Source organism: Bacillus rossius, chromosome 17 (assembly GCF_032445375.1).
Source record: "Bacillus rossius redtenbacheri isolate Brsri chromosome 17, Brsri_v3, whole genome shotgun sequence".
NCBI lineage: Eukaryota > Metazoa > Arthropoda > Insecta > Phasmatodea > Bacillidae > Bacillus > Bacillus rossius.
Window position 1 is genome coordinate 6044253 of NC_086344.1, and position 18492 is coordinate 6062744.

The 18492-nt window shown below is 37.9% G+C and overlaps 1 protein-coding gene across 4 annotated transcripts in view; it reads right to left on the bottom strand.

Annotated features, from left to right (window-relative positions):
• The window catches only part of LOC134540706 (la-related protein 4-like), a 234115-nt gene that overhangs the window by 173090 nt on the left and 42533 nt on the right, over positions 1–18492 (bottom strand). The window lies entirely within an intron of this gene.

Consider the following 18492-nt stretch of genomic DNA (forward strand, 5'->3'; position numbering starts at 1 on the left):
CCCAGCAAACATAAATAGAGAAGATGGTTACAAATTAATTAGAATATGAGTTCCAATCTTCAGAAAACCTCATAGATCATAGATCTGCATCTCTCTCTCTCTCGGGCGAGAGTATTAAAAACAGAATAACTTTTAATAACCTCACTAGGTAACTCTACCCTAATGATGGTGACTTAAATGTCGACCGAAACATCGGTGATATATTTGCCTTGGACACGGCTACAACCCAAATGCCAAGCTACTTCAGATAATGGCCGCGAAAGCCTAATTCTATTTCAATAAACTTTTCCGTCGACTTGACTATTTAAAGCACAAAACTGAAAGATTCCGCGCGAAAACAAGATGTTTTTGTTTATCTGCGCATGTGCGAAGTCGGCGACGTTTAAAAAAAAAACAGCCGAGAACCAAACACCTGGAGACGTCGCCAACATAGCGAAAATAGCGAACACAGCTTTGTGTGGCCTGTTGACACCTGAGATACAGCTGGCTATACTTTACTCGCGTAGCGATCATCGCGAACATAGCGCCCTGTGTGGCCGTAGCTTTAAGGGTCCTGCCTCGTCAGGTGTGTGTGTGTGTGTGTGTGTAGGTGTGTGTGCGTGTGTGTGTGTGTTAGTGAGGCGGGATGATAAGCGCGACGCTCTCTGGTGCTTCTAGCGCGGTGTCTCCTTTGAACTGGCGCGCAGTCTTCTCGTCGTCACAGGATAACGCTGAAATTTGAGCGGCGACTATAACATTATATGGCCGAGAAATTAAGATAAAGGTGTAATGCAAGTCCCTTAAGTGCTTTCAAGAATTTGTACCAGTTGTTTTACGCCTCAAAATTACTCCGAAAACATGTGTTTTAGCCATTTTAACTCTTCTAAAAATACAGTTTAAAAACTTAATCCAAAATCAAAAGTACTTTTCGGCCCTCAGCGAACTCTTAAATGCTTTTCTTAAGCAGACCCGACTCTGATATCTTGAGTAGTTTTGAAATCGCGTTGTTTTTCCTGAAGCTCTGCACACAGTTTGTGTGCCCGGGTAGGCGGAGCCCTTAACATCATTGACTTCCGACAGCTTAACGCCGATTATCCGGAAGATAGCGGGCCCTAACCCCCTTAAGGCGTACTAACATTCTAGTGGATATCCCACTTTATGGCTATGAAATAATTTTATTTTACTTTTATTAATACATATAAAATAATTATACATTATAATTATAGCGTAAGATTACTACACAAAAATTCTTTAAAAAATGGTATAGTAACGATAAAAAAATTATGTAACTACATGGGAGTGAAAGGGTTAAGGGGGTTGTGTCCTCAAGTATTTTGCTTTAATAATTTATGAATTATTTGAAGAGTTTGAATTCGCATGGAATACAGTTTCACAATTTTTTTGGAGCCGTAAGTAAATACATAAAACACATTTTGAAACAATAAAAAATATGTTTGTATGGTTTTAAACCCTTATTTTTACTGATTTATGAATTGTAACTAAAATGAGAGGTTACGTCAAACGCTTAATACGAACGATTTATTCCAAACCTAACGACGGGAGAATTTGTCAGTTCCCGAAACGTTTGAACTATTTTGTCATAGGGACATTTCAGTGTTCGTCTGTGCTGTCGTCGTTGTGTTGTCAAAATTTCTGTTTAGTTTCACCCAGTGGCGTCTCGTCAGGGCAAGCAAGGCAAGCAGTGCTTGCCCAGGCAGTTTCCAGACATTGTATTTTTTAAATAAATATTTTATTCAGAATAGTATTTTACTTTGGCTCGTGCAGTTAGGTGTATGTATTTCTTACACTATCTTCTTGGGACCCAATACTGTGCGCTGTGCGCTATAAAAAAAGAACTCGTTGACACAAAAACATGCTGTTTTAGAAGCGTTGCTAGGTTTAGAAGCGCTGGTAGGATCGCTTTCAGCAGGAAGGCTGCCGCAGTAGTTTCCTTTCGGAAGGGGGGTGGCATGGTACAAAGGTTCAGGGAGGGGATTGGCTGGAAAAATACGCGGTAGAAGCTACGAAGGTAACGCTTTCTTGCCGAACTGGAGCGAACATGGCCGAAGCAGACGGTGGAATTTTTCCGCCGACTGCTTCGGCTATGTCCGGTACAGTTCGGCACGGCAGGTGGCGATGTCGCGTTTCAGTCGGCGGTCGTCTCTCGGGGCGCGCGCATCTCTCCCGTGGGCTGTTGGCTGGCAGTGCGTGGGGGATTTGTGGGCGTACGATGATACTACACTCCCACTTAGTATATAAGTAATGTAGAGTAGGTATTTTACTTTCAGAATAATGTAAGTCAATCATTATTTTTCAAAAATAATGTATTTAAAAAAAATGTCAATTTTTCTACCTGTGGAATAGTCAATGTTCAGTTAAGAAAACTACTTAAATAGCACCATTTTGTACCTTGAAATCCATATTTTCCCGGCGGAGGGCCCCCAGACCCCCCCCCCCCCCAACCTCATCATGTTTTGGTGTGAACGGAGTTATTGCTTCCCCTCATGTAAACCTCACGCCTCGCCACTGGTCTCGCCACTGGTTTCACCGCTGGGTTCATCTACGATTTTTAACATGGGGAGAATTAGGTTGGTAAGGGATAGTCCTTTAAGTCTTATTGATTGCTAATGTTAAAATTAACAATAAACAATTTTATTTAAAAGAATATCTAATCAAAAATCACTGGCACTTAAAAATGTTTATGCTCACATCACTCGATGTCTGTCAAGTTCCGCAGTTCGCACTCCTCACTGGAGCTGGGCTCGACAGTGGTTCGCCCCTTACCGCGCGCCTGTCCACACACAGTCTCGCGCCACTCAGTCGCCGCACTCTCAGGGGAAGGGGGGGGGGGGGCTATCTCTCACTCTTCGCCGATATCGCACTTCCCAATGGACACCAACCATAGTGCCATTAGTGCTCGAGTTGAATTCTCATGTAATATTGTAAATAGTTCATAATTGTTACCAAATTAGCCAAATATTGTAAATTCTCATTCTAATCTTATTCATATAATTACTTGTTAAGTGTAATTTAAAATTAAGTTCATATGATGTAAGTGTAAATATATTATAACTAAATATAGTGCTGGAAAAAGACATTGGGCAAACAGGCCCCCAGGACACTGCAAGAAGGTTATTTTTTTAAATTTTCCTTCATATAAACTGTTTTTTCTGTTTCTGTCCATGTAAAATATAATGTAACAAATGTAAATTTTGGCAAAAGATCACAGAGTGCTGGCATGTCAACAAATATTGTATAAAACACTGTAAATAAAAACTCTTGAATACGAATACGAATTCGCTCGGAGACCGCTCGGAACTGTCACCGCACTCCTCGCGGAACTCTTGTCGCCAGACTGGCGCGGGGGCCAGCGTCGCTGCCCTTCCCGAACCGACGAGAGTGGCTGTGACGAGTCGCGTCATCCCGGGCCGACCCGACGCCCGAACAGTCCAGAAGGGCGGCGTGTCCATTCTCGCCACTCCGCGCGGTGGCCCAGGGAAATTCCCAATGCCGCTCAGCGATAGGCAACAGCGCCGAGGCAGGACGATGCGCGAGGGGTAGCGACGACCCTTGTAATCCGACCAGGCGCGCGTGGCACGCCTCACGTCAGTGGACGGCGCGTGACCGTGACGTCAGTGGCCGTGCGGGGCCGCCAGCCAGCTCCGAACCTGGAGCGCGTCGCATGTCCTGTCTGCGTTCGTAACAATACATTGAGACCTGAAATTATTGTGAATTTATTTAATGTCACATTAGAAATTACTTTAAGATATACTTATTTATGTGTTACATCCACGATTGGGTCAAAAATTATTTTTCACACCCTGGATAACTGATACAGTAATAAATAGTTTTCAGTGAAGAGTGATAGAATCATGTGTAATCTTCCCTTTACAATAAAAAAAATACCTTTTGGCACAGCCTACAGGAGTAGGTAGATTTAGAAGTATTTATTTCTTCTGGAAATATTTCGGAAACTTCTATAAACTCCTGGAACATTTTAAGAACTTAATGTAGACTACATATCATATATGTTCGTCAATATTAAAAAAAAGACCGATTTTGCATTTTATCATATTCCATGAAGCGAGAATATTTTGACTGTTTTTAACTTAATGCATTCGGCATTGAATTTTCATATTATGCCTACTAAGGTAGTTATGAAATTATTTTTCATCTTCGAACACTTATATTTTATCCGTTGCAGTAATATATGGTCAATTAAATTTTTTTTGAAAAAAGGTTTAAGGTAACATTAAGATGGTCATTAATAAAATTCCGAAGAATTTTATACTAAGAAAGTTTTTTTTTTTAATTTCAACCCCTGGTTTTGCTGGAAAATTTTTTGATAAGTATTATCAAAAATTGTTCCAGCAAAAGGTTTTAGATAACGGTTAGGAGTTTTACAATAAATTATAAAGGATTTCATAGTATATAAATTTTTTATAAAGGCTAATGACATTTTGTCTTTCTATCCTTGTTATTTACATCTCTTTCAGTAAATGTTTGTATTATCAAAAATTGTTTGAGACAAAAGTTTTAGGAAAAAGTTATAAGATTTACAAACAGTTCAAACGGATTTGATAGTGTACTTACAATGAGTAATTTTTTTCCCCTCATTTTTTCAACCCCTTACATCAATGGTTCGTCTTATCAAAAATAGTTTCAGACAAAAGTTTTAGATAAATATAATAAGATTAAAACATAATTTGTACGAATTCGATGTGCCTACGAAAGGAGTTATGTATGATTTTTTTGTCCTCCAATCCATGTTTTTACCACTCCATAGTAGTATAAAAAACTTAATCTGCAAAAGATTTTGGTGTTACTCCTTCGAGTTATAATAGTTCAAAGGGATGTGATATTTCCCATATTATAGGAGTTACAGTGATTTGACTGTTTTTCAAAAACCTTCCCCTATTTCAATACGTGTGGCAGAATATTATCCATTAACGAATTCGACATAAATTTTCCACTACTAGATTTTATGAATCAGTTTGGAAGTGATAGGTGAAAATTGCGACAGTTATCGTGCCCACAAAATTGTGATTATATATATATATATATATATATATATATATATATATATACACACACACACATATATATACTTTTGAGTTGACAATGGTTTTGGGGTCTATGGACCATGAAACGAAATACCATACAAAAATTTTCCGAAAGTCGCATGATGGTAACGGTTACAATAGGCAGTATTTCTTTGAAATCTACCAAACAGCCAATGGCCATTACAAAGCGTCGTCGCATGATGGTAACGGCTACAATAGACAGTATTTCTTTGAAATCTACCAAACAGCCAATATACATTACAGAGCGTTGCGAGTTTACAATCAACTTCAACGTTAAGACTGACTCTCAATTAATCTGCAAAATGTCCGGGCCTGTAATAATACCCAAATTTTATAAGTTATGTAATACCTTAAGGCGATTGGTGCACGGTAAAAACGGCCACAGGCCCGAAAACAATGAATTTTGTATCATATGATCATTAAAGTGTCTAGATGCCTATGTGGGTGACCATTACTATGTAGGGAGGTCAGGAGCTTAGTTCCAGCTCGTCAGTGGCGAGAACAGGAAGGGTGTCGCTGGCGGTCGCTCTGCGGCCTGCCATCTAGCGGTAACTAACATAACCTCGAAATTGTATCTCTCTCCCTAACACACAGCCGATACGGTTCTATCGTGCCCGGAGGAGGGGAAGGTTTAGCAGGTTTCTCTTTCACTCATCCTTCGCCATGGGGAGGCGGCATGGATTATTTTTTTTGTTCGCAACTGCGCACGTCATGTGGCTTAGAGCTAACCTCTGCCACTCCCGCACATCTTCTCACTCAACTCGCTCGTTCTCTCACACTATTCCAATAAATCTTTTCAAATATTCAACATAAATACTTTCAATCATTGCGCTTCCTACGGATTAATTATATTTCATGCACGTGCCCGAATTCAGCTGCAAAAAAATAAAACGGGTAGTCAATTTTTTTCTTCAAAAACCTTCCGAAACACTGTGTTAAAAAACATTCTGAAAGCCCATTTTTATAGATAAATGGAAATTCTAAATCACCTACACCACAAGGAAACATTGTGCTTTAATATTATGTAAAGAAAATACCAGGTACCAGAAAGTTACTTTTAAAAAGTAACTCAGTTACAGTTACAAATACTCCATTGGAAATGTAACCCTGTTACAACTACAAGTTACACTACTTAAAATAAACCAGTTACAGTTACAGTTCTGAGAAAAGTAACTGTAAGTTACTTTAACAGTTACTTTTTGAAAAAACTAAAAATGTGATACTTAATAATAATGTTATAATTAAAAGCTAATAAAACATATTGTGTTTAGTAAAGATATATGTTTATTTAAACTGAAAATTTTTCAATTAGGTGTTAAATTACATTGAGTAATTAGTTCACTCTACAAAATAATAACACTGATATCAAATCACCACTTTTTTAACCACTGCTTATTGATCTTGAGTTGCAGTTGCTTCTCAAAATTTGATTCGCTTAAATTGCCTCTATTTAGGCGAAAAACTAAACTTGCACAGCTGAACAACCTTTCAGCTGCAGCACTTGTTGGCTTTGCTGTGTTCAACTTAATGAAAAGATTTTGATTTGAGGATAGTCATCGAGTGAAGAAATGTCCTTATTCCAACACCCCAAAAACCTTTGTAGCTCTTGTTCCCCAGAATCTTCCACTGGGCTCCTCTTATTTAAGCCAAAGAATTCCTCTTCTTCCTCATCACTGTGTCTCTGACCTTCTGGACATTCCAATGCAGTCCTCTGTAAAAAAAAACTGGCCAAATTATGCTTGGCTTCATCCTTTTGTCCTTCTTCTAGCCAGTCAAGTTTGAATCTGGGGTGAAGGCAAGCTGCTGCAATAAGCTCTTTACTGGAGAAATTGTTCTGAAATCTAAAAATATATATATATATATATATTTGTTTTAAATTCCAGCAAATATGCAATAATAATGAAAAATTGAAGTGCTGAACTAGACATTTGTACAAACCTTTTCTGAACACCACCTATTATTGACTTAACAAGTGGCTCACAAACTGTCAAAGATTTAAACCGATATTTTTCTGTTCTCTTCTTGATTCCTTGAAGTGTGGGAAGTAAGTATCACATATACATTCCATTTTCACTTTGTAGGATTTCAATTGCCTGAGCACTTCAAAATAAGGTTATTTTGATCACTCGACCGAACTTCGAAAAAATTACAATATGAAGGCCACGGCAACGTAAGTTCTGGACTGCTTTCTCGGCTTCTCGCTTCATTAGATTCTGTCATTGCTTTCGCGCATATGCACAGGTAGGTTAATTTATTAAACAGCACAGCAGTAAACCCGCATGTCGCAAATATTAAATAAATGACAATCAGAATACGAGCGCAGGCCAGCCAACAGCATTTTTACAAGTACAAGAAATACCATCGCAAATAATACGCTTGTCGGGATTTTCGTTCTGGGATTGAAAAAATCAACAAATCGTTATTCGTTCAATAAGAAATACATTAAAAAGATGTAACGCAAGAAGTAACGACAATTATCGTTACTTTAAGGTGGAAAAATGTAATTCAGTTACAGTTACAGTTACAGTTACTGAAAACTTGATATATTGCGTTACCACGATCTAGAGGTGGGTTGGGACAGCAATTTTCGGTATCAGTCCCAACCTAATACTGATACAGTAATGTACCTAGGTACAAGTCTCTGATACTTCTGTATCAGACGGTCCCAGGAGGCAACAAAGCTCCGCGTACGCAGACCGTGCGACCGGAGGGAGAATCTAATACATTATTTATCACGCCCGGTAATTCTCTACCTCTGATACTCTCATGACCGCCTGATACAACCAGTATCAATCAGTTCAACATTCACTGCAGTTCGTCCTGGCCGTGTATCACCATGTTGCGGGCTGTCATGCTTTGTAGTTAGTATCATTATAGTGAAATAAGGAATTGATAAGTGCACGAAAAAGACTTCATTTGTGTGGAATTTTTTCACGGAAAATAATGAGTTTGCTAATTGTAATTTGTGTAAACAAAAACTGAGTTATAAATCATCAACTAATCTGAAGAAACATTTGAAACCTAAACATTGATATAGTATGCTCACTAATGTACCTATCTGTTTTTTATTTTTTATTTTTGATAAAATCGTGCATTTTTAATGTATAAAAACACTAGTTACTAATTGTTTTCGAAAAAAGAAAGTCCATATTTATGTTGATTACATCTGTTATTAGTGTCAACTGAGAATTTATTTGCATTTTCATAGCTGTTAGGTGCACAAATATAAATATTATATCTTGTATTAATGTACTTTTTAATATTAAATTTTCATTAGTTTTATTATTGAACGAGACGGTGCACGCACTGCGCACTGAGCGTACTTTGAAGTAGGAGAATAAACAAAACGACTTGTAACCAGGGCTGCCACTCTGATATTCATGAAAAACCTAGATAACCTACAAAAAAACCCAGACACATGGGTAAAAAACCCAGATGCGTCTAAAATGCTATCGTTGAAAATGTTTGCGTACTAATTCAAAAATATAAACATAACTGGTTTTAATATAAAACAATTAATTACCTTACAAGACTGAAAACGGTTAAATACAACCAATACAAGAAAATTACACTGCAGCAAAATGGCTGTATAAGTAATTCTTGGACCAGTACATATCATAAAAAAACCTACAAATATATACATGACAAAACAAACACCATCACTGCATCCTTTAAACCGGTAATTGTTTTTATAAAACTGCATCATGTACGTTAGTCTTTATTCAGAGTCTGATTCTACAAGATTGGTTTGAAGGTTAATTGTTGCATTGGTTTTGTGTTCTGCAAGCCTCTTTGAAGAATGTGTCTAATTTAATATTCGACTTAGCTTCTTGAAAACTAGTTTTGTGTTTATATGTATTTTTGTGTGTGAAACACATAGACTTGTTTGCATTTATCAAACAGATATTGCAACAGATACAGTAGCTACTACCTTTATTATTGTTTTAGGTATAAAAATAATTAAAATTATAAAAAACCTAGAATTGTTGGAATTCATTATTTAAAAACCCAGAAACCCAAACACCATTGGAAAAACCCAGATCTGGGTGGAAAAACCCATGAGTGGCAGCCCTGCTTGTAACAATATCGCTTTGCGCCTCTCCTTCAAGGCTTCAACGCCTTCCCCTGCGCTTCCTCCCCTACATTCTTTCCCTTCTTTATCCCTTATTCGTCGTTCCTGCTCCCTCCCCTTTCACAAGCTCCGCCCAAGTGACCGTCATCTGCGATCGGGTACTGTATTCATTGGCCGTGGTGTTGTTCCAGCTGAATTCTGAACTGATACTAAAGTCTCTGATACTTTTCAAGTGTACTCGTTTGCCGTTCCTGATACAGGCGCGTATCAGTGCCAAAGTATCAGGTTGATACTTTTCGACCCACCTCTACCACGATCGTTACCATAAAAAGTAACTGTTACAAATAACGTCGTTACTAGTAGCGCGTTACTTCCAGTCCCTGGAAAATACCTCTTAGTTTTATAGTTATGTAAAGGTGGTGTGATATGTTTTAGATGTCGCACCATCTTATCATCCATGTAGAAGAGTTACCCGAAATGGAAATATGGTTAAGGAAATATTTTTTAAATGTTTGTAAACAGTAAACAACATATCAAAAATCTTATAACTGTAAAAATTAAAATACAAACAACCCTATAGCAAATTTAATTTCAATATGAAAAAGTCTACAATAATGTTTACAAGAAACGAAATTGCAATAGCAATACAAAAATATCGCAATTTTGTTACATTGTTAACGTATATATTATTTTTAATAAAGGCAATAAAAATGACATACTCAATATTTGGAATACAATAAATACCTTAAGCCCTACTTAATTGCTGCGATATTCACAATAAATGCTTTTCTTAAATATAATAATTAAAAAACATCGTAAATAAATTATGAACATACATATTATGGTGAAGGAAAGTGGACACTATCACACTGAAAAATCTTAAAGGGTAGTTTTCTTCATCTTATTTCTTTCTTTGCGTTTTTGGTCTTGTTCGTTAAAATATTTCATGTTCAAATACTTGATACGCATATACGTTCTTGTCCTGACAAAATAGTATATAACTTCTTCTAGATATTTATTTTCAGTAGTTCCGCAAATAATTTTAGTCAGTGATTCAAAAATCCGCTCTTTTTTGCACACATTGTTGCCATGAACATTATCAAAACACATTTCAGCGATCTTTATTAATTCAAAAAATTCATTAGTGGGACATTTTAAGTTACCCTTTGATTGTACATGTATCCAGCTATCGTCCTCCGAATTGAAATTCATAGTGCCAAGGTCGGGATATTTATTTCTGAAACGGTGATTTATATAGCCAGAAACATATTTCAGCCCTTCAAGAGAAATTTCGTCACTTGAAAGGGGCCTGGCCTCTAAATCTAAGTATATTTCTTCCATGTCAGCAAGATCTATTTCATTTAAAGGTGATTTCTCTTGAAATGTCTTTGTAAAATGCATTTCAAAGTAGTTCTGTACTTTCATTCTGATAAGCACTGCCCTGTTCCATTTCATGTGACGAAAAATCACTTACCACACACATTTCGTCTGTCTTCTCATCCGTGTTTTTCCGTTCAGCAAAAACTGTTGCAGAATGTTTTCACAATATGTAGTTTATAATTCTGTATTTAAAGTCAATGGGCGACAGATGCGTATTTTGATGTCCCATACCTCTAATATACGGAAGGGGAAAAAAAAAACACTAACACATCTTGGTTCAGTTTAACTGTTAAAAAATATTTAGTGTACAGGTCTTATACATATTCTCGAGTGTTTTACTCACTGAGTTATACAGGACATTAATTAAATTGATCGCTGATATTTATACTTTTAAACGAAATTTTGGATTAATCATTTTATGTGAACTCTAATGCGTTAAAAAGTGTAAAGCAACACTACACACAGGTAGTGATGTATAGTGAACTGCCCTATGCACATTAGTTAACAAAAAAATAAAATAAAATATTAATTACTGATAAACAATACCTAGATGTCGTGATACAAGTAACACATGCTTATCCGATATTTATCTAAATTAGAATACGAAAGAGGAAGACAAAATAATTAACTGATTTTAAGACTGATTTATTACTTACACACGAATAAACAAATACCACGTATCCCTCAATACAGTAATTCCTTTTGACCAAAATATCAATCCGATTTTTTTTAACTATCGTTGCCAGGTACATGGGCACGACTTCGCAAATGTCAATGTTTCACGTAGAGTTCAAAAATGGATTTACGGTTCGAAAAATTCACTAACTCATAAATTAAATCAATTGTCCGATAAAACATAAGACCTATAGACTCAAGACCACTAAGATAGTTGTGCATTGTATGTTCATATGATTGTGCCATTAATAATACTGAGAGGCTAATTAATTTAGTAAATATAATATTTAATAGCGGCTGGTTTTAGTATATCCCAGCAACATCAACAAAGTCATAATATCAATCGGCAATGTTAAAAAGTTGCAGGGCGTCAGTACAGCGTTAGTGATAGAGTTATAACAAAATGGCCATACCTGGACTAATGATATCTTCTGACGTTAATAACTTTAAAATCGCGTATTCCCGTTCGCAACTTAACATACCATCAGCAGTCTGATGATAACCTTTTTATACATACTATTATTAGCCTACCGCACACGTAACATAACTTATGGTAGGCTCGCGTCAGGAACGTCCTGACGCGGAGCTGCACGCACCACAACGGCCAAAACCAAGCTTCTTTCTAGTAGCAACTTTTACAACAATAGGCTGGAGGCACTTTTTGAAAGTTCCGCCGAAACCTCGGGCAATTTCTGGCCGTGAAAAAGGTAATTCCAAAAGCCGCAATTACTTAATAATTACATACAGAAAAGCCCAAACGTCTGTAACAATGTCAGAAATATAGTTCAAAACCCAAAATAGATTAAACATATACATTTAAATAACGTAGCACAGAATAATAAAACTGTAAACAAACAATCTAACTATTAGGGTTTCAGTGTTCTGTGCAATGTAATATTACAAAAGGACATTTGTAATTAGTGTGCCCGGCATTCTGACATCGCTAGCTAACATTTTCAATTTTTTTTTTTTCATATAACGAGAATAGCCTTGTGTTGATTTGATGTTCTAAATAAATTTTAATAAATATAAAATCTATTTTTTTTGGTTAAATTTAGATGTCATTCTAGTGTGCATATATCATACCCTAACTAACCGGAATACACAACTGATGTTCTATGCTGTCAAAACATATTAATCTGGAGGGTAAAAATTTATTCATATGTGTAAACAACCACCAAAAAGATTAATCACCCTGTCAGTATTCAACTTCAAGTCAAAACATAACCGCTAAAAATAATTTCGCTGTACGAATTTTTCTGTACAGAGACAATTTCCTTGCTTGAGCGAAGATACTCCACTATGAAGCGCGACCTTGACAGACCCTTCGTTTCTTCGGCCTCCTCTCTCGTCCTCCCTCTACACGCCATTCTTCCCCCTCCCCTCCCGCAGGCAGGGCCAGCCGGCTGGAGCTCCGCCGGACCACCTGGTTCCGACAAGCGCCGCCCTCAGCGCCACGTCGCGGGGACATTCTTCCCGGCGGCGAGAGTTTTACACGCAGCACTAGAACTGCCACACCAGAGGGCGTGTTTTGAGTCGGATCAGGGGCGTAGCCAGGGGGGGGTTTTAGGGGTTCGAACCCCCCCCTTAGCTCCAAATCTTTAATTAATTTCTTATTCATCACTCAAACAAATTTCATATTAAAATTAATAAAATTTTTACCATTACAATATTTAAATTTAAGTACCGAAAACTGCTAAAATAGCACTATTATACACCTTAAAATCCAAATTTTCCCGGGGGAGGACCCCCGGACCCCCCGCTTTAATACGGGGGGGGGGGGGGCCATGCTTCTTAACACCCCCCATACGCAAATCCTGGCTACGCCACTGAGTCGGATCGTATAAAAAAAAAAAAAGGTATATGAAAATATATACATAACTAAATAGTGTTCTGCCAATTATGTTTTCATTTTCATTTAAAGTTATTCTTGATGCCACTTGTGGCGGCCTCAGTCGTCTTGGTTATTATTATTACTTTTATTTTGCGTAAAGTTTATTTTAAGAGGAGTTAATTTTTTAAATAACATTATTTATGTGTTTATATTATTTAATGGTGTATGTTATTATTTATTTATTGTAACCTTTTAATCGTATACCTTTTTTTATTTTACGTTAAGTACCCTTATTCTGGAGTGAGACTTGCAAGAAATAACCAGAACGATCTAGCGGAGTGAGGGGTGGTAGTAGAGGAGGGGGGTGACGTCAGCTGACGTGACAAGGGGAGGCGACGGCCAGCTGTTTGCAGCGGGGGAGTGTGTGTTTGACCGCTGGCCGCGGAACTACTCGGTGGATAGTAGAATTTGCATCCCAGCGATGAGTAACTGGTGTTACGTTACGTGAATAAGATTTAATATGACGGTAACGCCACGACACCTTGGGCGAAGCAACATAAGTGGTGGTATACGAGAACGCGATATTTGGGGGGCCTAGTGCACGGGCCACCGATACAGCGCGATGCAAGAGGCGCTAAAAAGTGAGTGGGGTTTACACCCGACCCCGGCAGTCACCAACTACAGAGGTATGCTCCAGTAACAAGTAAGTGCGAGAACTGGATTTTGTTATTTTTGCCCGACTGGTATGACTTATGGAAGACGTGTTTGAAAGACAGAGTGCGGCGACGGGAATTGCTGGTTGAATTTATCTAGACTGAAGGACGTCACTATTTCGTTTCCCCCCCCCCTCCTCCGTAATAGACTTTGTGGGACTTTGGAATATAATTAAGTTTACTGTAAGAGTGTCTGTATACAAATGTCGCCACATGTGTTGAATTCAATTATAGCAATTTAAATGATATCTCGAATTAACCTTTTAGATCCCTTTACCCTTTTACAGTACTTAATTTTGAGCATCTTGTTTTTGGTAATTCATTATTATAACTATCACAATAGGTTATGCAGGACTGTCGGTAAATTTAGCATGCTAATGATTTATTTTGCGCACTGGCCAAATGTTACACCAGTCCATGCGCGTCTGTTGAATTTAATTTTACTACACTTTCAATATCAGCATGGCAGTGGTGACGCGTATACGGGACTGGCGTGGCGAGTGCGGACGTGTGCAACTACCCCGGTATGAGGGGGGTTGGCCACATTCTTTAAATCGCTCCTGAAGTAGTCCAGCAATGATCAATGGAAATTGTCAATATTAAACTGTAATTTTGACGATGAAAATTTTTTTTTCTTACTTTTATAGGTGCAGAAACCTATTCGTACACTCGTTTCTTGAACTATACTTAAGTTAAACATAATTATGTGTTTTCTAAATAATTCTGGCTTGAAATAAAAATAAATTCATTTAAAATTACATAACTCAGTAAAAAAAGTTTATTAAAAAAGATTCTAGGTATATTATGTCTTAAAAAGAAGCATCAAAAATAAATATGTACAGTTAAATTAGTTTTGTCGTAATATTTTCCATGCACCAACCGCCATAAGTAGCTTGGCTTCTGGGTTTTAGCCGCGCCCTTGGCGAATAATTCACCGACGTTGCGGTCGACATTGCAGTCGCCATCATCCGGGAGAAGCGACTGCATTGTCGACCGAAACGTCGGTGAATTATGTAGTACCTTTTTTTTTATTTAAGATGATATGGCCAAAACAATATGGATTAAGTCAGGGGCGGACCAAGATTGACTCCTGGGGGGGGGGAAATCCCTCCATTGGTAGTCTGGACCTAGTTTATTACCTGTTTATTACTTCAAAGTATATTTTACCCTTCGGGAGGGGGGGGGGGGGACCCCGTGCTCCCCTTTAAATCCAACCTACGAATGAAGTTGCGGGATCCGTACCGAAGTAGTGTAAAGCGTTTGAAAGCTAGGTTTAAAAGTGGCAACGTAGATGCTCTTTTTTCAAGCCGTGGAAATAATCATAACAAATGGCATCTCCATATACATACATGAAAGATAGGACCGAACACACAAAACGAGGATACATGCTACCACTCTTGAGTGATGTAGCACAGAAGACATATCAAATGATGTTGAAAACCCATATGTAGCTATGATACAATTATATATGTCTCAGACTGCAGAATTATTCACAGTGTGAGCAAAATGTAACAACAAAAAAAGTGGTTGTCTGTAAAGTCGGTTTATGGACGATAGTTTAACGTGACGTCATAAAAAAACATTGATGAAATGATTGCATACTTTCATGAATAAAATTGAATAATTTTTATTGAATTATCACTATTTTGTATGGATATAAAGGAGTGAAATGAAATCTACAATTTAATTGATACATTTACTTTTATTTGCACTCATTAATTCAAATATGTTTACTACTTTAAGGAACAGATTAATTTAAAACTAAATTTTATACATGATTGCTATTTAACTTCTTCCAATCTGTGTTATTCTGTTAAGGAAAGGACGACGATAGGAAAAGTAGGAAACGAATGGGAGTGTTTCAAGTTTAATGTGCCTCGAAAAAGTCAAATCAATGGTTGTTCCAATCGAGTGGAAGAGAGATAGATGCGGCGCAAGCGTACAATGAGCATAACGGTACACATTGTAACGGGACAATGTGCGCAACGGGACAATTTATCGTGCGTGCAGCCGGCGTTCATCGATCACCGACACATCGCACAAAGTGTGGGATGAGTTTTAATACCGCCTGGATGTGTGCCGAACAACACGATGAGCCAATAGCAAGTCACTGTACAGCTCATCCCCACTCACTATAGCACGCCGCGCCGCCCTGCGGACATTTCCGATGGTTCCACTTGGATTGGGAAGGGGGGGGGGGATGTTTACACATTACAGACGCCGTTTACTGATTCCACTGTCCCAGTTTCTCCAATGGTGACCTAAAGTACAGGTGAATCGTGAGACTAGTTTGGTTTGTAGTTGTCAGGTTAGGTTATTTTTGTTTTGTTTTTAATTTCAACATCATGAGCAGATCTGAAGAGGAAGACAATTTTTTAAAAACTTTTTACTGGAATCGGAAGAGGGAGTAGAAGAGACAAAGGCTGATGTTGAGAGTTCACACGATTAACGAGGAGAGAAATATACGGGGAATTCCACTACTTGTTTCCCGATTTATTTCAAAGATCAGAATTTTTTTTTCCAATACTTCCAAATGTCTCCGGGGGGGGGGGGGAGAGAGAGAGAGAGAGAGAGAGAGAGAGAGAGAGAGAGAGAGAGAGAGAGAGAGAATGAGCTTATTGATATGCTCAGACTTGTGTGACAAGAGAAGCAAAATACTACTCAGACGAACGGTATTACCCGAAGAAAGACTGACCATTTGTCTGGGAGAAATTCTAGTTTAATACTTGCCTAGGCTTCAATTAACTCCTCTTCCTGCTTATTGCAAACTACACTTGTCCCCTAGCCTACTCTTTTCAACATCACTCATCTACATCTGTATCCTGCCTTCTACTACAAGCAAATAAACGCGTTTAGAAATTTATTTAATAATACTAAAGCCTACAATAAAGGACATATCTAATAAAATTCTATAGTTTATACCATTTTTTCTTACTATTTCCTACACAGCCCACTTGGGCTCTACATTACCACATGTTACTAAAATTGTACATGTTTATACACAAAATAAAATAACACTAATCAAAAAAGTAAAATACATAAATACTGCAGTAAAAAATCCTTAATTTTTGAATAGTAGTAGTATGTGGGAAAATATTCCAAGTATAATTTCATTTATTTATGTACTGAACACTTCAAGATATGAAACCATAACAACTGCAAATATAGTACACACCGTACACAAAAAGATACATTTCACAAGTCCGGGATGATATAATCCACAGGTGACATTTAGAAAGGTAGATGCTGCTGCTGCTGGACCTGAGAGATTAGATGGATAGTTGCTGGATCCTGGAGAAATTTGGTTCACCGAAAATTGCGCCTCTTATTTTGTTCTCTGATAATATCCAATCTCAAGAAAGGGTGTGGACGTTTGTTGGGGAATCTCAAAAAGGTTGTCCCTTGGAGAAGTGGGTGGCACAGAAATTGATGATGCTGAGCATTGCCAAGTATAGTCACTGTTTTGCTAGCAGTTGGCCGAGTAATGGCTTCCAGCTCTGCATCATGAATAATAAGTGAAATTCGAAAACTTTACTTAATTTGTAGTAATTTTTTTTTAATCATCCTCATAGTTTCTTCCGTCCATTGGAAGTATCTGGTAAAATGATCCGCAGGAGGCACCCCTCTTCTTTAATTGGTTTACTTTTTTTTTTTTTAAATAGACATTCTTGAAATACAGCAGCTGTATGTGTCAGTTTTTGGTTTTTACAGCCCATACAAGCTGATCCCCCATTAGTAGGTCCAGTGGCGTAGCGTGCCATCTCGGCGCCTGGGGCGGGAGACCCATTTTGCCGCCCCCATTCTATAGGTGCTTAATTAAAATTAAATTTCACATGCAATGAGGTACCTTTTATTGAAGTTAAAATAGGATGAGCGGTTTTACAAGCGGATTCTAAGGGCCTTATGAGCAGCGAAGTCAGAAATAACTTTGTCAAAATCAATATTAACAGCCAATTCTTGTTCAATAGACAATATAGCCAAGTTTGATAGTCTAGCGGAGCTCATAGTAGATTTGAGGTAATTTTTTATTAGCTTCAACTTCGAAAAACTTCTCTCACAACTTGCAACACTAATCGCCAAAGTCAAATATATACGAATCAAGATGACTATATTTGGAACCGAAATTCCGAGATTCAGTTTTTGAATGAACTGGAGGAGCTCCAGTGGTCCTTTACCACTTATATCTTCCTCTGATTCAGAACAGGCAACAACAACAAACTGCTGAAGACGCTTCCGCTCCATCTGAAACTCGTCCTTGTCGATGTCTTCTAATACATGGGAAAGATCACACTAGAACTTGCTGTCCAAAAGTTTCGCTGGCATCAAAAATCCGAACTTGTCCGATATTTCTTGAATTTGCTGGAATCGATTCGTCATTTCTTGAATGATCTTGTCGAATGATGCGATAATCTCTCGACGGATTTCCTGTTCGTGAGACAAAGCTGCATCTTCAGAAGATTCATCGCCATGCATGCGTTTTTTCCTGCGAATTCTTCTCGTTTTGAGTTCGATTCCGAGTTTTTCGCAGAGAGTCTTAGCAAAGTCAATTGCTTCTTGCACGAAACGGTCTCTACTTTCCACTAAGAAGGTTTTCAAAGCGCAGAGTTTCTGAGCACACTTATCCACACTTAGTCCTCGTTGCTGCAGGTAAATCTGTGCTTCATCTACTTCAGGTAGCACTGCAGCCCAAAAGCCAAGAAAAGTTAGGAAGTTAAATGACTGCATGGCTGTCAGGAGAAGACTGGCTCCCGATCT